Below are 15,359 nucleotides of genomic sequence, written 5' to 3'. Positions count from 1 at the left end.
AACGTCATCCGCCATTCTTCTTCCTCTTCTCCGAGGCTCTGCTTCCCTCTGGTGAGAACGCCGTCTGTCGGACGACAGCTGGCAATCTCACCATAGGGTTACAGCGCCACCTGGAGGACGGAGGGAAAACTGCAGCGCTGGAGCCCAGGGAGGTGAGAGAGCTGGGCTGCTGCAGAACTCCCTGGCACTAGGATTTTTTTCCAGGTTTTAGGATATAAAAGCATGCAAAAATAATACACCGCTTCTAGACCCTAAAATCCAGAAAGAATCATACTGCCAGGGGGGGGGGGGGGGGGGGGGGGGGTAAATATTGATTGACTAGTGGCACACTAGTGATCAGACACAGACTGGCCAGGAGGGAAGGGGGGCAACTTCCTCCCAGGCCGCCTCTCATTTAAAGGACACCTGAAGCTAGAGGGATATGGAGGCTGCCATATTTGTTTCATTTTAAGCAATACCAGTTGCCTGGCTGTCCTGCTGATCCTCTGCCTCTAATACTTATAGTCATAGCCCCTGAACAAGCATGCAGCATATGAAGTGTTTCTGACATTGATGTCAGATCTGACAAGATTAGCTGCATGCTTGTTTCTGGTGTTACTCAGACTCTCCTGCTGCCAAACAGATCAGCAGGGCTGCCAGGCAACTGGTATGGTTTAAAAGGAAATAAATATGTCAGCCTCCATGTTCTTCTCTCTTCAGTTGCCCTTTAATGATTTAGGGAAGGTGCATTGCCTGGTGCTTTCAGGTTTTTGTATAAGGCAATGTAAACCACTTGGCTGGCTGAGGAAAATAAAGGCATTACAGAGCAATTAGAGGGTGGGTAAGCTGGTAAATATACACAGCATGGTGTAGATCTGAGGCTTGCCTACTGCAGGGTCCATAGAAAAACTCTGTCTGCTCTTTCACCATTGTAAAGACAGCATGTGGACAGCTAGATGAGGTATTACACGGGTTGAAAAGTTTTAGACAGTCCCTAGACTCCAGGAGGGCTGCTTGCAGCCTTGTGTGAGAGATTGGCAGGGACAGGAGGCACATTACAGGCAATATATGTTCGACAGCAATACAGATAAGCTCTCAGCTCTATCTCAGGCTATTCCCAGTTTCTCTCTGATCATCCTTTCTCCCTTTGCCTTTATTTCCACCCTTCTAGTGCTGGGTGTTTGTGTCTTCTTGTCATACAGGAAAGCTAAATAAAAGTGCAATCCTGGTGAGGCAAATATCTTCTTCCCTCTCTTTCAGCTCTTCTCCACTTTCTTTGGATAGTGAAATGGTAAAGGCTCTGCCCAGGGGTGTAGCAAGAGCCATAGCACCTGCAGCACCTGCTCTGGGCCCCTGGAGCAGAGGGGGCCCAGGTTGTACTTAATATATTCACTATTAACTTTCCTGTGTTCCTCCACCCTCTGTCTCTGTGCCCACTGACTATATGCAGTCTACATTGCATGAGAATGTAAAGTGTACAATCAGCTTCTCCATAGGGTAGGGGTAGGTGGCACTGAGTGCCTACTTCTGATAATAATACTGTTAGCATTATTCTGATAGCAGCACACTGTATCGAGCGGTGCAATGCTGCAGTTCAATAGATTTCATGGTGAAAGCTATTAAAAATCTGTGTGCAATGTATGGGGATAATCGATCCCTCTCTACTCAGATGAAGACCAGGGAGGGATGGGTCTGTTTGCCACATGGAGCAAAAATCTATCAAGTGTTAATTCCCCCAACTTCATCGCCGCCTCTCCCCCGCCCCTCTCAGTGAAGGAAGACTGAGAGGGGCGGGGGAGAGGCGGAGATACGTCCTGACAGACGCGCGTGGGGCAGGGCTGCGGCGGTTAGCCCTGCCTTAATCCGGAAGAGGGGATGCGCTGCTCGGAGGGGATTTTGGGGGGTAAGAGACCCCCGTTTAGCCGTAGGATAGCGGCGGTTTAGCAGGGGCACACATGCCCCTGCTGACTATGAGCTCTGAAGCGAGATTTATTCTCGCTTCAGACTCTCTTTAAAGTGAAGAGGAATTTAAGTGGGAAGTAGTTAAATTAGGATTAGATACTTTCCTAAAGAGAGGGAAGCTTCAGCATCCTATTGAGGCTTCCCTCGGTGCTCTGATGTCCCCCGTCGCTGAGCGCGGCCCCCCGGAAGATTAGTGACAAGGCTTTTCTGCTAATCATATCGGGGCTGCGTGGCTCCTCTTCCTGCAGAGTTGTCTGCAATATCCGACTGAGCCCGCCCACGCATGCGCAGTACACTAGAGCCGCGGCACGACGGAAACCCCTGTCCATCCGTTGTTCTCCAAATGTATTATGTGACAACCCCCCCCCCCCCCCAAGGCAATGTTTATTTATTCTTCAACTGTCAAACTGTCCCTCGAGTGTCCTTGCTGTATTTCCAGTTGGCGCCCCACATGACTGCCGGCATATGGCAAGTGGGGGGGGGGGGGCGTGTCTAACGTCATTTGGGCTGGGGCTGCCATGGAAACGGGCCTCTAGTTTGTGTTTTCCCCCAGGCCAAAAGGTCCCAGTCCTCCCCTGGCTGCATGCTTGTTTCAGGTGTGATTCAGCCACTACTGCAGCCAAAGAGATCAACAGGACTGCCAGGCAACTGATATTGTTTAAAAGGAAACAACCATATCCCTCTCAGTTAAGGTTCCCTTTAAGTGTGAACACTGCCATACACATTACATTGTATTATATAGCGATCACCGGTGTTTGGAAAAGCTGCTGAAATCGCTAGTAAAACACTTGAGTTTGAATGAGGCCTACAGCTCCCAGGCACACTGGTTTTCTGTTGGGGTTCCTTCCTTCAGCCTTTGGAACTCCACTTCCACCACAAGGTGGTCAACCCTGGATTACCCTCCATTACTTGCTGTATCTAGCCAGCTTTCCTTGTTCCTCCACTGAGGATGCTTCTGATGGGAGACCTGAAACTCCACCTCCTCCACACAGTCTTCACTTTACTTTAGCCATGGTATTTGGGGATCCTGTCAGGCCTATTATGACCACCGTGGCAGATTGGGGTCCACAAAGTCTCCACCACATACTTCACCCCAACAGGCAGTCCCTTACCTGATGTTGCCAAGGTCCTACCACTAGACTTTTTGCTGGCTGAGGCAAACTTGTCAGAATGCCCCTGTAACGGTTAGTGTCAGCAAGTGACAAAGTTCTGATTATTTGGTGATCTGCAGAATTACCAATAATAGAGAAATAGCAACAGTAATGAGTACAGCAAAGGTGATACACGTGTTAGGTGCACAGTAACTCAGGAGTACTCCTAAGTGATAGCCCCTGGCTGGGGGAACTATCACTATAGCTAGCGAGGACGTACAGGCAAGGTCGGTAACAATCGGTCAGGTCGTAGTACAAAATCGGAAGGCAATATCGTAGTCAGAGGTATAGCCGAGGTCGGCAGCAATCAGATATGCGGAAGTACAGAATCAGAAGGCTAGGACAGAGTCGAGGTCGGGCCGGGGTCGGCAACAAGACAGATAAGCGGAGTACAGAATTGTGAGGCAAAGGATAGTCAGAAGTTCAGGCAAGGTTCATACACAATAAGCAATAATAATAATAGTTATAATTATAGCTAGCAAACAATTCTTAGCTATGTGTGAAATCCCCGGGGTCCTGCCGGTTCAAAGCACACCAGGAACTATCTAAGGTCTGAGAGCTTAACCGCAAAGTATCAGCAACAGCAGACAATGATGCACTGACAGCCTGGGACTTAAATGCAAAGGTAATCCCCGCAGTTCCGCCCATATCTCTCAACCAATCAGGCGGCAGATGTCAGTTCCCGGGTGTCAGCAGGAACCGCCGTGACGTCAGACGCGGAAGCTTTTTCTGACAGCCCCCCAATTGGATCAATTGAACAGCACCTGACAATTTGCACTGCACGTCATAGCTGCAGTGAGCACCCCAAAAAACAGTGTAGGTAGGTAGCCAGGTACAGTTTCCCTCAGTATAGGTTAGCCAGCTACAGTTGCCCCCAGTATAGTTTAGTCAGGTACAGTTGCCCCCAGTATAGGTTAGCCAGGTACAGTTGCCCCCAGTATAGGTTAGCCAGGTACAGTTGCCCCCAGTATAGGTTAGCCAGCTACAGTTGCCCCCAGTATAGGTTAGCCAGGTACAGTTGCCCCCAGTATAGGTTAGCTAGGTACAGTTGCCCCAGTATAGGTTAGCCAGGTACAGTTGCCCCCAGTATAGGTTAGCCAGGTACAGTTGACCCCAGTATAGGTTAGCCAGGTACAGTTGACCCCAGTATAGGTTAGCCGGGTACAGTTGACCCCAGTATAGCGTAGCCAGCTACAGTTGCCCCCAGTATAGTTTAGTTAGGTACAGTTGCCCCCAGTATAGGTTAGTCAGCTACAGTTGCCCCCAGTATAGGTTAGCCAGGTACAGTTGCCCCCAGTATAGGTTAGCCGGGTACAGTTGCCCCCAGTATAGGTTAGTCAGGTAGTTGCCCCCAGTATAGGATAGCCAGGTACAGTTGCCCCCAGTATAGGTTAGCCAGCTACAGTTGCCCCCAGTATAGGTTAGCCAGGTACAGTTGCCCCCAGTATAGGTTAGCCAGGTACAGTTGCCCCCAGTATAGGTTAGCCAGGTACAGTTGCCCCCAGTATAGGTTAGTCAGCTACAGTTGCCCCCAGTATAGGTTAGCCAGGTACAGTTGCCCCCAGTATAGGTTAGCCGGGTACAGTTGCCCCCAGTATAGGTTAGTCAGGTAGTTGCCCCCAGTATAGGATAGCCAGGTACAGTTGCCCCCAGTATAGGTTAGCCAGCTACAGTTGCCCCCAGTATAGGTTAGCCAGGTACAGTTGCCCCCAGTATAGGTTAGCCAGGTACAGTTGCCCCCAGTATAAGTTAGCCAGGTCCAGTTGCCCCCAGTATAGGTTAGTCAGGTAGTTGCCCCCAGTATAGGATAGCCAGGTACAGTTGCCCCCAGTATAGGTTAGCCAGCTACAGTTGCCCCCAGTATAGGTTAGCCATTTACAGTTGCCCCCAGTATAGGTTAGCCAGGTACAGTTGCCCCCAGTATAAGTTAGCCAGGTACAGTTGCCCAAAGTATAGGTTGGCCAGGTACATTGCCCCCAATATTGGTTAGCCAGGCACTCTCTTCACTTCCTGTTTCTGCCTGGTGCTGTCCCCAGACTTCTTCCGCCTGAGGAAGTCGCCTCACTTGGCATCATGGGTGGACCGGGCTTGCCCACCGCATGGAGGTAGTGGGCTTGGATCACACATCAGATTTTATTAAAACATTGATTATATAACAAATATATATTAAAGGACATCTGTAAGAAAAATGAAACCCCTTTGAAAGATACTTACCTCAGGAGGAGGAATCCTCTGGATCCTAATGAGGCTTCTCCCATCCTCCTGAGCCTCAGGGATCCAGCGCTGGAAGGCCCCGAACGTCGGTGAGGTAAATATCTACCTATCCAGATCCAGTGCAGGTGCAGTAATGGCTTTCCTATGGGCTCCGGAGGAAATAGCTGAGCCCTATTGGGTCCGCTCTACTGTGCAGGCATTCCCAAGACCAACATTAAACTCTTTCACAGGCCAATGGAAACCTCTTAATAAAAAATGAAACCAGTTACTTACCCCAGGAGAGGGAAGGCTCTGGGTCCTAATGAGACTTCCCTCTCCTCTACCAGTGCAGAGCTGGTTCCCTCATTCAAATCCCCCACCGCGGGGGTTTGCAGAAGTCTTCGGGAGCCGAATCATCCCGAAGATGGGCGGCACCATACTGCGCATGCACGATAGAGGGTGCTCGCGCGTGCGCAGTATGGAGCGGCCCATCTTCGGGGGTAGTCGGGCTCCCGAAGACTTTCCGTAGTCCTCTTCGCCGGCGGAAGGAGCAGTATTTGACCAATTAAGTCAAATACTGCTCCCGGAGACAGCGCAGCACGGAGGGAACCGGGAGAGGAGAGGGGAGGCTCATTAGGACCCAGAGACTCCGTTCTCCTTAGGTAAATACCTGGTTTCATTTTATATGTAACAGTTCCCATTGGCTTTAAAGAGAACCTGTACTGAGTAAAATGATTTAAAATAAACACATGAGGTAACTTCAAATGAACATTACATAGTTACCTTGCTATCAGTTCCTCTCAGAAGCTCACCATTTTCTTCTTACAGTGATCCCTTCCAGTTCTGACAACATTTTGTCAGAACTGAAATATATCAGTTGCTGTCAGTTACAGCTGAGAGGAGAACTGATGTGCCAGGTAATGTCCATGTTTCCCTATGGCTCAAGTGGGTGATATTACAGTTTAACTGTGTGCTGACCAGGAAGCTGTTATGGGGTAATAGCCATTTTAAAAATGGGAGGACGGAGAATTCCATTGATCACAGGGGACAGATGGGAGCAGGAGAGGAGAAAGAGATTGATGAATAGACTACACAGCAGGTAAGTATGACTTATAGGGATACTGTAGGGGAGTCGGGGGAAAATGAGCTGAACTTACCCGGGGCTTCTAATGGTCCCCCGCAGACATTCTGTGCCCGCGCAGCCACTCCCCAATGCTCTGGCCCCGCCTCCAGTTCACTTCTGGAATTTTTGACTTTAAAGTCAGAAAACCACTGCGCCTGTATTGCCGTGTCCTCGCTCCCGCTGATGTTATCAAGAGCGCACAGCACAGGCCCAGTATGGTCTGTGTCTGCGCAGTACACTCCTGGTGACATCAGCGGGAGCGAGGACACGGCAACGCAGGCGCAGTGGTTTTCAGACTTTATAGTCAGAAATTCCAGAAGTGAACCGGAGGCGGGGCCGGAGCATTGGGGAGTGGCTGCGCCAACACAGGATGTCTGCGGGGGACCATTAGAAGCCCCGGGTAAGTTCAGCTCATTTTCCCCAGACCCCCCTACAGTATCCCTTTAAGTATGGTTATTTAGAATTTTAATTTTCAGTACAGGTTTTCTTTAAAGTGTACCCCAGCCAACGCTTGGGTACAAAATGAGATACTTACCTAAAGGATCCTACTGAGGCTTCCCTCTGTTTTTTGATGTCCCTCGTTGTTGAGCGCGCCCCCCAGAAGATTAGCCACAAGGCACATTGTCGCTAATCATATCGGGGCCATGCAGTTCCTCTTCCTGCAGCGTGGCCACGCGATCCCGCCCGCACATGCGCAGTAAGCTGCTACAGCCGCTCCTTGCTACTGTGCATGTTCCGGCGGGCTCGCGTAGCTCCTGCACAGCCACGCTCGTAACAGAGGAGGAGCAAGGCCACAATCTGGAGAGGATCTGCGCTCAGTGACGGGGGGCATCGGAGTAGCAAAGGAAGCCCCCATAGGATTCTGAGGCTTCCCTCTCTGAAGGGATCTGATCTTGATCCTGAGCTTTGGCTCGGGATCACTTTAACCCGGTGTATATATTAACCTCCAGCCGAACGCGTCGTAGGTCCTGGGGCCCTGTTTTGCAGGAGATCCCGCGCATCTCCTGTTTTGGTGGGCGGAGCCTCCGCGCGCCGTGTATTTACATATACAGCGCTGCGATCAGCAGCAGCGCTGTACTGGGGACAGCCGTGTAAGACGGGTGGGGGGGGGGGGGGGGGATGGAGGATCAGACCCCACCAAAGGAGAGCTCTGTTGGTGGGGGGAAAATCACTCGTGTGCTGTGTTGTGCGGCCCTGCAACTTTGCCTTAACCCATTCGCGTTCCGTCGTTTTCACTTGAGAAATGTTCACCTCCCATTCATTAGCCTATAACTTTATCACTACTTATCACAATGAAATGATATAAATCTTGTTTTTTCCGCCACCAATTAGGCTTTCTTTTGGTGGTACATTTTGCTAAGAGCCACTTTACTGTAAATGCATTTTAACAAGAAGAATAAGAAAAAAACTGAAAAAATTCATTATTTCTCAGTTTTCAGCCATTATAGTTTTAAAATAATACATGCCTCCATAATTAAAACTCACGTATTGTATTTGCCCATTTGTCCCGATTATTACACCGTTAAAATTATGTCCCTATCACAATGTATGGCGACAATATTTTATTTGGAAATAAAGGTGACTTTTTTCTGTTTTGCATCTATCACTATTTACAAGTTTAAAATAAAAAAAAATATAGAAATATTTCATCTTTACATTGATATTTAAAAAGTTTAGACCATTAGGTAAATATTTGTTTTTTTTATTGTAATGGTTTTTTTTTTATATTAAACATTTTATTTGGGTATTTTTGGGAGGATGGGATGTAAACAATAGTTTTATAATGTAAATGTGACTTGAGTTTTATTTTTTTTTACTTTTAGTTGTAGTTTTACTTCTTGGCCACAAGATGGCGGCCATGAGTTTGTTTACATGACGTCACTCTAAGCGTAACATACGCTTAGAGACACGCATGGGGGAGGTAACAGCCAGAAAAAGCGCAGCTTCCGAGAGAAGCTGTCGCTTTTTCAGCGGGGGAGAGGAATCAGTGATCGGGCGCCATAGCCCGATTCACTGATTGCCTGGCTAACGAACCGCGGGCCGGGAGCACGCGTGCATGCGCACGATCGGCCATGGGAGCGCGCATGGTTCCTGGACGTAGTTTCTACGTCCTGGAACTAAAATAGGTTAAAGATGCAGTGGCCAATTAAGTAAAAAATAGCCTGGTCACTATGGGGGTTTAACTCCATGGTCTTCAAGAGGTTAAATATGTACCCTCAATCTCCAGACTCTCAGAGGTTGTGGTGCACATGATACTTTGTTTCATACGTTGTAGACTTGTCCAGTGGTCTCCTTCTTCTGGACTCAAATCCGAGATCCTAAAGTGCAGATCCTCCAGATTGCACTAAGAACCCAACGGGTTTCCTTTTAGGCAACAAACCTACCTCGATGAAGCACTCTTCCCATGGTGCAACATATTGTGAACTCCAGATGGAAGAATGCCCATTTAGATATTAATCATGTGATATGAAGAGCACATAGGGCTATGACATACAATCGCACGATAGCAACAGTTGAAGATAAAATGCTGGGTCAATTATGCTGACAATAAAGGTCTACACTCTTTCAAGGAACACTTAACTATTTGCCATTCCTGGACGTGAAACTCACGTCCAGGAAGCCATGTGCGCTCCTGCGCGTCCACGCGGCCGATCGCGCGCGTGCACGCGCGCTCCCAGCCGGCGGTTTGTTAGCCAGTGAATCAGTGAATCGGGCAACGGTGCCCGATCACTGATTCCTCTCCCCCGCAGAAAAAGCGACAGCTTCTCTCGGAAGCTACGCTTTTTCTGCTTCCTATGTCGCTCTAAGCGTACGTGGTACGCTTAGAGTGACGTCACTGTAAACAACTCATGGCTGCCATCTTGTGGCCAAAAAGTAAACTACATCTAAATGTTAAATAAAAATAAAAATACACATATATTTACAAAAAAAATACAATTTCAATCCCACCCTCCCAAAAATACCCACATAAAATGTTTAATTAAAAAAAAAAAAAAACATTACAATAAAAAAAAAAAAAAAACACAAATATTTACCTAAGGGTCTAAACTTTTTAAATATCTATGTAAAGATGAAATATTTCTTTTTTTTTTTTATTATAAGCTTGTAAATAGTGATGAATGCAAAACGGAAAAAATGCACTTTTATTTCCAAATAAAATATTGTCGCCATACATTGTGATAGGGACATAATTTAAATGGTGTAATAACCAGGAGAAATGGGCATATACAATACGTGGGTTTTAATTATGGAGGCATGTATTATTTTAAAACTATAATTGCAGAAAAGTGAGAAATAATGATTTGTTTCCGTTTTCTTCTTATTCTTCCTTTTAAAATGCATTTACAGTAAAGTGGCTCTTAGTAAAATGTACCCCCCAAAGAAAGCCTAATTGGTGGCGGAAAAAACAAGATATAGATCAGTTCATTGTGATAAGTAGTAATAAAGTTATAGGCTAATGAATGGGAGGTGAACATTGTTCGGATGCATGAAGCGAAAAACGACTGAATGCGAACTGGTTAAAGAGGAACTCTAGTGAAAATAATGTAATAAAAAAGTGCTTCATTTTTACAATAATTATGCATAAATGATTTAGTCAGTGTTTGCCCATTGCAAAAATCTTTTAAATCCCCGATTTATATTCTGACATTTATCACATGGTGACATTTTTACTGCTGGCAGGTGATGTAGCTGCTGCTTGCTGTTTTGGCAGTTGGAAACAGCTGTAAACAGCTATTTCCCACAATGCAACAGGGTTCACAGACAGGAAACTGCCAAGAATACGCACTCAGAATTTCTTTGTGGGAGGGGTTTCACCACAATATCAGCCATACAGCGCCCCCTGATGGTCTGTTTGTGAAAAGCAATAGATTTCTCATGGAAAAGAGGGTATCAGCTACTGATTGGGATAAAGTTCAATTCTTGGTTGGAGTTTCTCTTTAAGCCAGGAATAAAAAAAATCAGTTTTACTCACCTGGGGCTTCTACCAGCTGTCCCTTGCCCTCGCAGTCTCTCATGGAGCCTCCGGTCCCCCGCCGCCAGTTAGGTTCGTTTTCGCTGACAGAGAGTCGCAGGCTTTCTGCACCGGTGCAGTCCTGGCCACGTGTATCCTTCTTCATGTTCATGTCCTCAATAGCGTCCTGCACAGGCACAGTATGCTATTGCGGACAAAAATGTGAAGAAAAATGTGTGGCCAGGTCCGTCGGGCCTGTCAGCAAAAATGAAACCTGGCGGTGGGGAACCGGAGGATCCGTGACTGCTCGGGCACGGGACGGCTGGTTGGGGGCTGGTAGGAGCCCCAGGCAAGTCAAACTGATTTTTTTATTCCTGGCATTAAGTGTCCCTTTAATGTAGTACAGAGCCGCCTGAAAGTGTTGCCAACTCATCCCTTTAATTACTGACACATAAATTATACAGGTTTCGTGGCTAGGTAGATGCAGTTAAGGCACTAATTATGTGTAAGTAGCCCCAGAACCTGTATAACGTAGCTGTGTCAGTAACTAAAGGGATGAGTTGGCAGTACTACAGCCGGTGTTCTGGAGCACTCGGGCTCCCGAAGACTGCCAAAGCTTCCCGCAACAGAAGAGAGCGCAGTCTCCCACTGGTCGGAGACTGCTAACAGGGAAGTCAGCTGTGGCACGCGGGGATCGTAGGAGGAACGGGAAGACTCTATAGGACTCAGAGTCTTTCCGCCGCTTAGGTATCTGTTTTTCGGGGTTTTTTTGTATTCCCTTCAGACTCCCTTTAAAGAGAACCTGTAACAAAAAAAAGTTCCCCTGGGGGGTACTCACCTCGGGAGGGGGAAGCCTCAGGGTCCCAATGAGGCTTCCCCTTCCCCTGTAGCTGCAGGCAGTCCAGCGCTGGCTCCCCGAAGTGTCCCGGAATCCTCCCCCGACAAGCCTGATAAGCGCTGATTTATTTACCTTTACTGGTTCCAGCGGGGGGGGGGGGGGGGGGGGGGGGGGGCGCTGTTGCGGCTCTCCGCATGGAAATAGGGTAAAATATCTGATCTCCGTCGGGTCCACTCTACTACTCAGGTGCAGGAGACTTGCGCCTGCGCAGTAGAGCAGCCAACGGCTATTTCCACCTATCTCCGAGCAGAGAGCCGGTACTGCGCCTGCGCTGGAGCCGGGAAGGTACATTTTTACATCCCGCTGTTCGAGGAACTTTATTGCCGCCGACGTTGGACTGAGGAGGATGGGGGAAGCCTCAATAGGATCTGGAGGCTTTCCCCACCCGAGGTGACCGTCCCACAGGGGAGGTTTTTTTCATTACAGGTTTTCTTTAAGCCTATACAGTTTCATTGTATTGGTTTTCTTTCTCTTTATTGTGTCATTGATTATTATATTTTATTTTGTCCTTTTAATTTTGCATTTAGTGTGTCGCCTCAATTTAACCACCATGTGCCTATAGCCCCGATTGGGGACAGTGTCCGAATGTCAGTGTCCTAATATGGATGTTCTACTGTTTTGATATGCCAATAAAAGCTTATTGAAGCTAAGATATAACCAATACCACTTGACTTCCTATTAACACTCCAAAATAATATTTAACACCAGACACCCCACCGGACAGGGATGACCCTTCTCTTAGGGCAAATTTGCGGCACCACCCAGCCAGGCTAGGATTTGTGGCAAGGCCCTATAGGCCGGTGCCTAGGGTGCCATGAGAGACAGGACTGCCAGAACTCAAGTAGCTAACATGCCGGCTGCCAGAACACACATACCCGGCTGGTCTGCAGCCGCCCCGCTATCTGTGAACATTGCAAACGGCTACATACTTGGTCCCGGCATTGCAGAGTGGAAGCACCGAGCGGAGCTAGTGAGCAGTAGCCTGTCACTCGTCATGTGACTCGCCGGTAACACGCCGACACGTCACATGACGATGCCAGCCGGGGAAAGAGAGCGAGAGACGCAGCAGCGGAGAGGTGAGTGATAGGCTGCTTCAGCAGCGTGGGGATGGAGGGTGACTTCATTATACTGCAGGGAGGGGGATGGGGGGGGGGGGGGGGGAGACGCGACCTGGCTAACTATACTGCAGGGAGGGAGGGGGGAGACGCTATCTGTACTGAAGGAAGGGGTGGGGGGACCACTACCTATATTGGGGGGATGGGGAGACGGCAATCTATACCGCGGGGGGGGGGGGGGGGGAATGAGAAATGAACGGCAATCTATACCGCAATGGGGGGAGGGGGGGGGGAGAGGAGACGGCTACCTCTACCAGGGGGTGGGGGTCACCTGGTTACCTATAACGGGGAAAGGAGGGGGGGGGGAATGGCTTGAGATGCATTTGGATAAACCTGGGAGTGTAACCTTGACAAATACTTGAAAAATAATTTTAACCTACAATAAAGACAAACACCAGAGTTTCAATAAAACTTGCCTGAAGCCTTTTATTGGGGTTTCAAAAATATAGAAGTGGGTTAACCATAAAACTGTACGTTATATATTTCATTTATTAAAATCATCAATAAATCATGGAGAATTCCTGCCCATCCATCTTGCCAGGTCGGTAGACCCAAGCTGAGCGATCCGGTAACCAATGCCCAGAGCCGGGACAAGGTACTCCAGCACCCAAGGCTGAGACACCAAAGGGTGCCCCTCCATCCCTCCCCAGGGGCCCCAACACCTTAATCTCTAGTTATCTGGCTTGCAGTCACTGCCATGTATCCCCTTTTCTTATTTCCCCCTGCTTCAAACACAACAGGGGAATTATAGCTGAGTTGTGCGCCCCCTCCTACACTGCGCCCGAGGCTGGAGCCTCTTTCGCCTCTGCCTTGTGTGTATCCCTCCTACACTGCACCCTGAGGCTGGAGCCTCTCTCGCCTCTGCCCGAGGCCCTGCCAATGCCCACCCAACACGGTGGGTGACATTACCCACAAGAGTGTCAAATCTGTCCATACACCTCAATGACATAACCTCTATAAAAATGGAGCCAGCGATTAAGGAGGGAGAGAGGGCAAATTCGCTGTTGAGGTGAACTGGCTGAAGGACAAACAGCTCCAGGGATATTTATAAACAATGGTACCTTATCATTAAGCCTTTAAAGTGAACCTTAAGTCAATGATAAAAAATGAGATTTACTCACCTGGGGCTTCCCTCAGCCCCCAGCAGCCGATCGGTGCCCTCGCAGCTCCGCTCTGACGCTCCAGGACCCGCCGGCGAACACTTCCTGTTTGGCTGTCACCGGCCGACAGGCATGGGAACGCGAGTGATTCTTCGCGTTCCCAGCCTGTATATCGCTCCCTATGCTGCTATTGCGGCCTCCTGGCCTTCCCATGCCTGTCGGCCGGTTGCGGCCAAACCGGAAGTGTTCGCCGGCGGGTCCTGGAGCGTTAGAGCGGGGCTGCGAGGGCACCGATCGGCTGCTGGGGGCTGAGGGAAGCCCCAGGTGAGTAAATCTCATTTTTTTATTATTGACTTAAGGTTCACTTTAAACAGGGTACAAAAGGTACAATCTTCCGTCAATGGATCGATCAGACAATTTCCAACTAGTCCGATCAGATTCCGATCGATAACGCAATTGATTTTGGGTAGTTATCAACGGAAAATTAATTACATTATCGATCCAGAACAATTTGGACGTCTACACATAATGCAATTTCTTATCAGATTACCGGTCAATCTGCCCCAGTGTATAAATGTACGTGTGCTGTGTACATGTGCTCGTTTATACATTACTTGTCCTGTGTTGCGGTGCCTGTCAGGCATCCGAATCCACCGCTCTTCCATAGCCGTATCCACACCACCAGTGCGGCGTGATGTCACACATGCGCTGGCGTGCTATGCGCCGGCAGCGTGTATGCGGCTATGGAGGAGCGGTGATTTCATAAGACAGGAGGTCACCGCAACACAGGACAGGTAATGTATAAACGCACACAACACACATGGAAATTTATACACTAGGACAGTGATCTGCAAACTTGGCCCTCCAGCTGTTAAGAAACTACAAGTCCCACAATGCATTGGCCTTTATAAATCATGACTGTGGCTGTCAGACTCCTGCAATGCATTGTGGGACTTGTAGTTCCTTAAAGAGACACTTAAGCCAGAAAAAAAAATGAGTTTTACTCACCTGGGGCTTCTACCAGCCCCCTGCAATAGTCCTGTGCCCTCACAGCCACTCACTAATTCTCTGGTCCCCCGCTGCCAGCTAGTTCTGCTTCTACCAGCCCCCTGCAGTAGTCCTGTGCCCTCACAGCCACTCACTAATTCTCTGGTCCCCCGCTGCCAGCTAGTTCTGCTTCTACCAGCCCCCTGCAGCAGTCCTGTGCCCTCACAGCCACTCACTAATTCTCTGGTCCCCCACTGCCAGCTAGTTTCGTTTTTGCCGACAGGCCCATCAGGACTGGCCATGCGTAGCTTGTTCCGCATTCCCGACTGTAATTAGCGCTATTGCGGACCGCAACGTGTACAAAAATACGCGTTGCCGCATTACGCACGCATAGATATGCGGCAACGCATATTTTTGTACGCGTTGCGGCCCGCAATAGCGCTAATTAGTCAGGAATGCAGAAAAAGCTACGCGTGGCCAGTCCTGACGGGCCTGTCGGCAAAAACGAAACTCTTTTTTCTGGCTTAAAGAGAACCCGAGGTGTGTTTAAAGAATGTTATCTGCCTACAGAGGCTGGATCTGCCTATACAGCCCAGCCTCTGTTGCTATCCCAAACCCCACTAAGGTCCCCCTGCACTCTGCAATCCCTCATAAATCACAGCCATGCTGTGAGGCTGTGTTTACATCTGTAGTGTCAGTCTCAGCTGCTCCCCCGCCTCCTGCATAGCTCTGGTCCCTGCCCCCGTCCCTTCCCTCCAATCAGCAGGGAGGGAAGGGATGCAGGCGGGGACTGGAGTTCTGCAGGAGGCGGGGAGAGCAGCAGACTGACACTATAGAGATAAACACAGCCAGCTCTGACAAGCTGTTTGTCAGCAGCGTGGCTGTGATTTATGAGGGAT

Source organism: Hyperolius riggenbachi, chromosome 10 (genome assembly GCF_040937935.1).
Source record: "Hyperolius riggenbachi isolate aHypRig1 chromosome 10, aHypRig1.pri, whole genome shotgun sequence".
Classification (NCBI taxonomy): Eukaryota; Metazoa; Chordata; class Amphibia; order Anura; family Hyperoliidae; genus Hyperolius; species Hyperolius riggenbachi.
Note: the sequence above shows the minus strand (reverse complement) of the source record.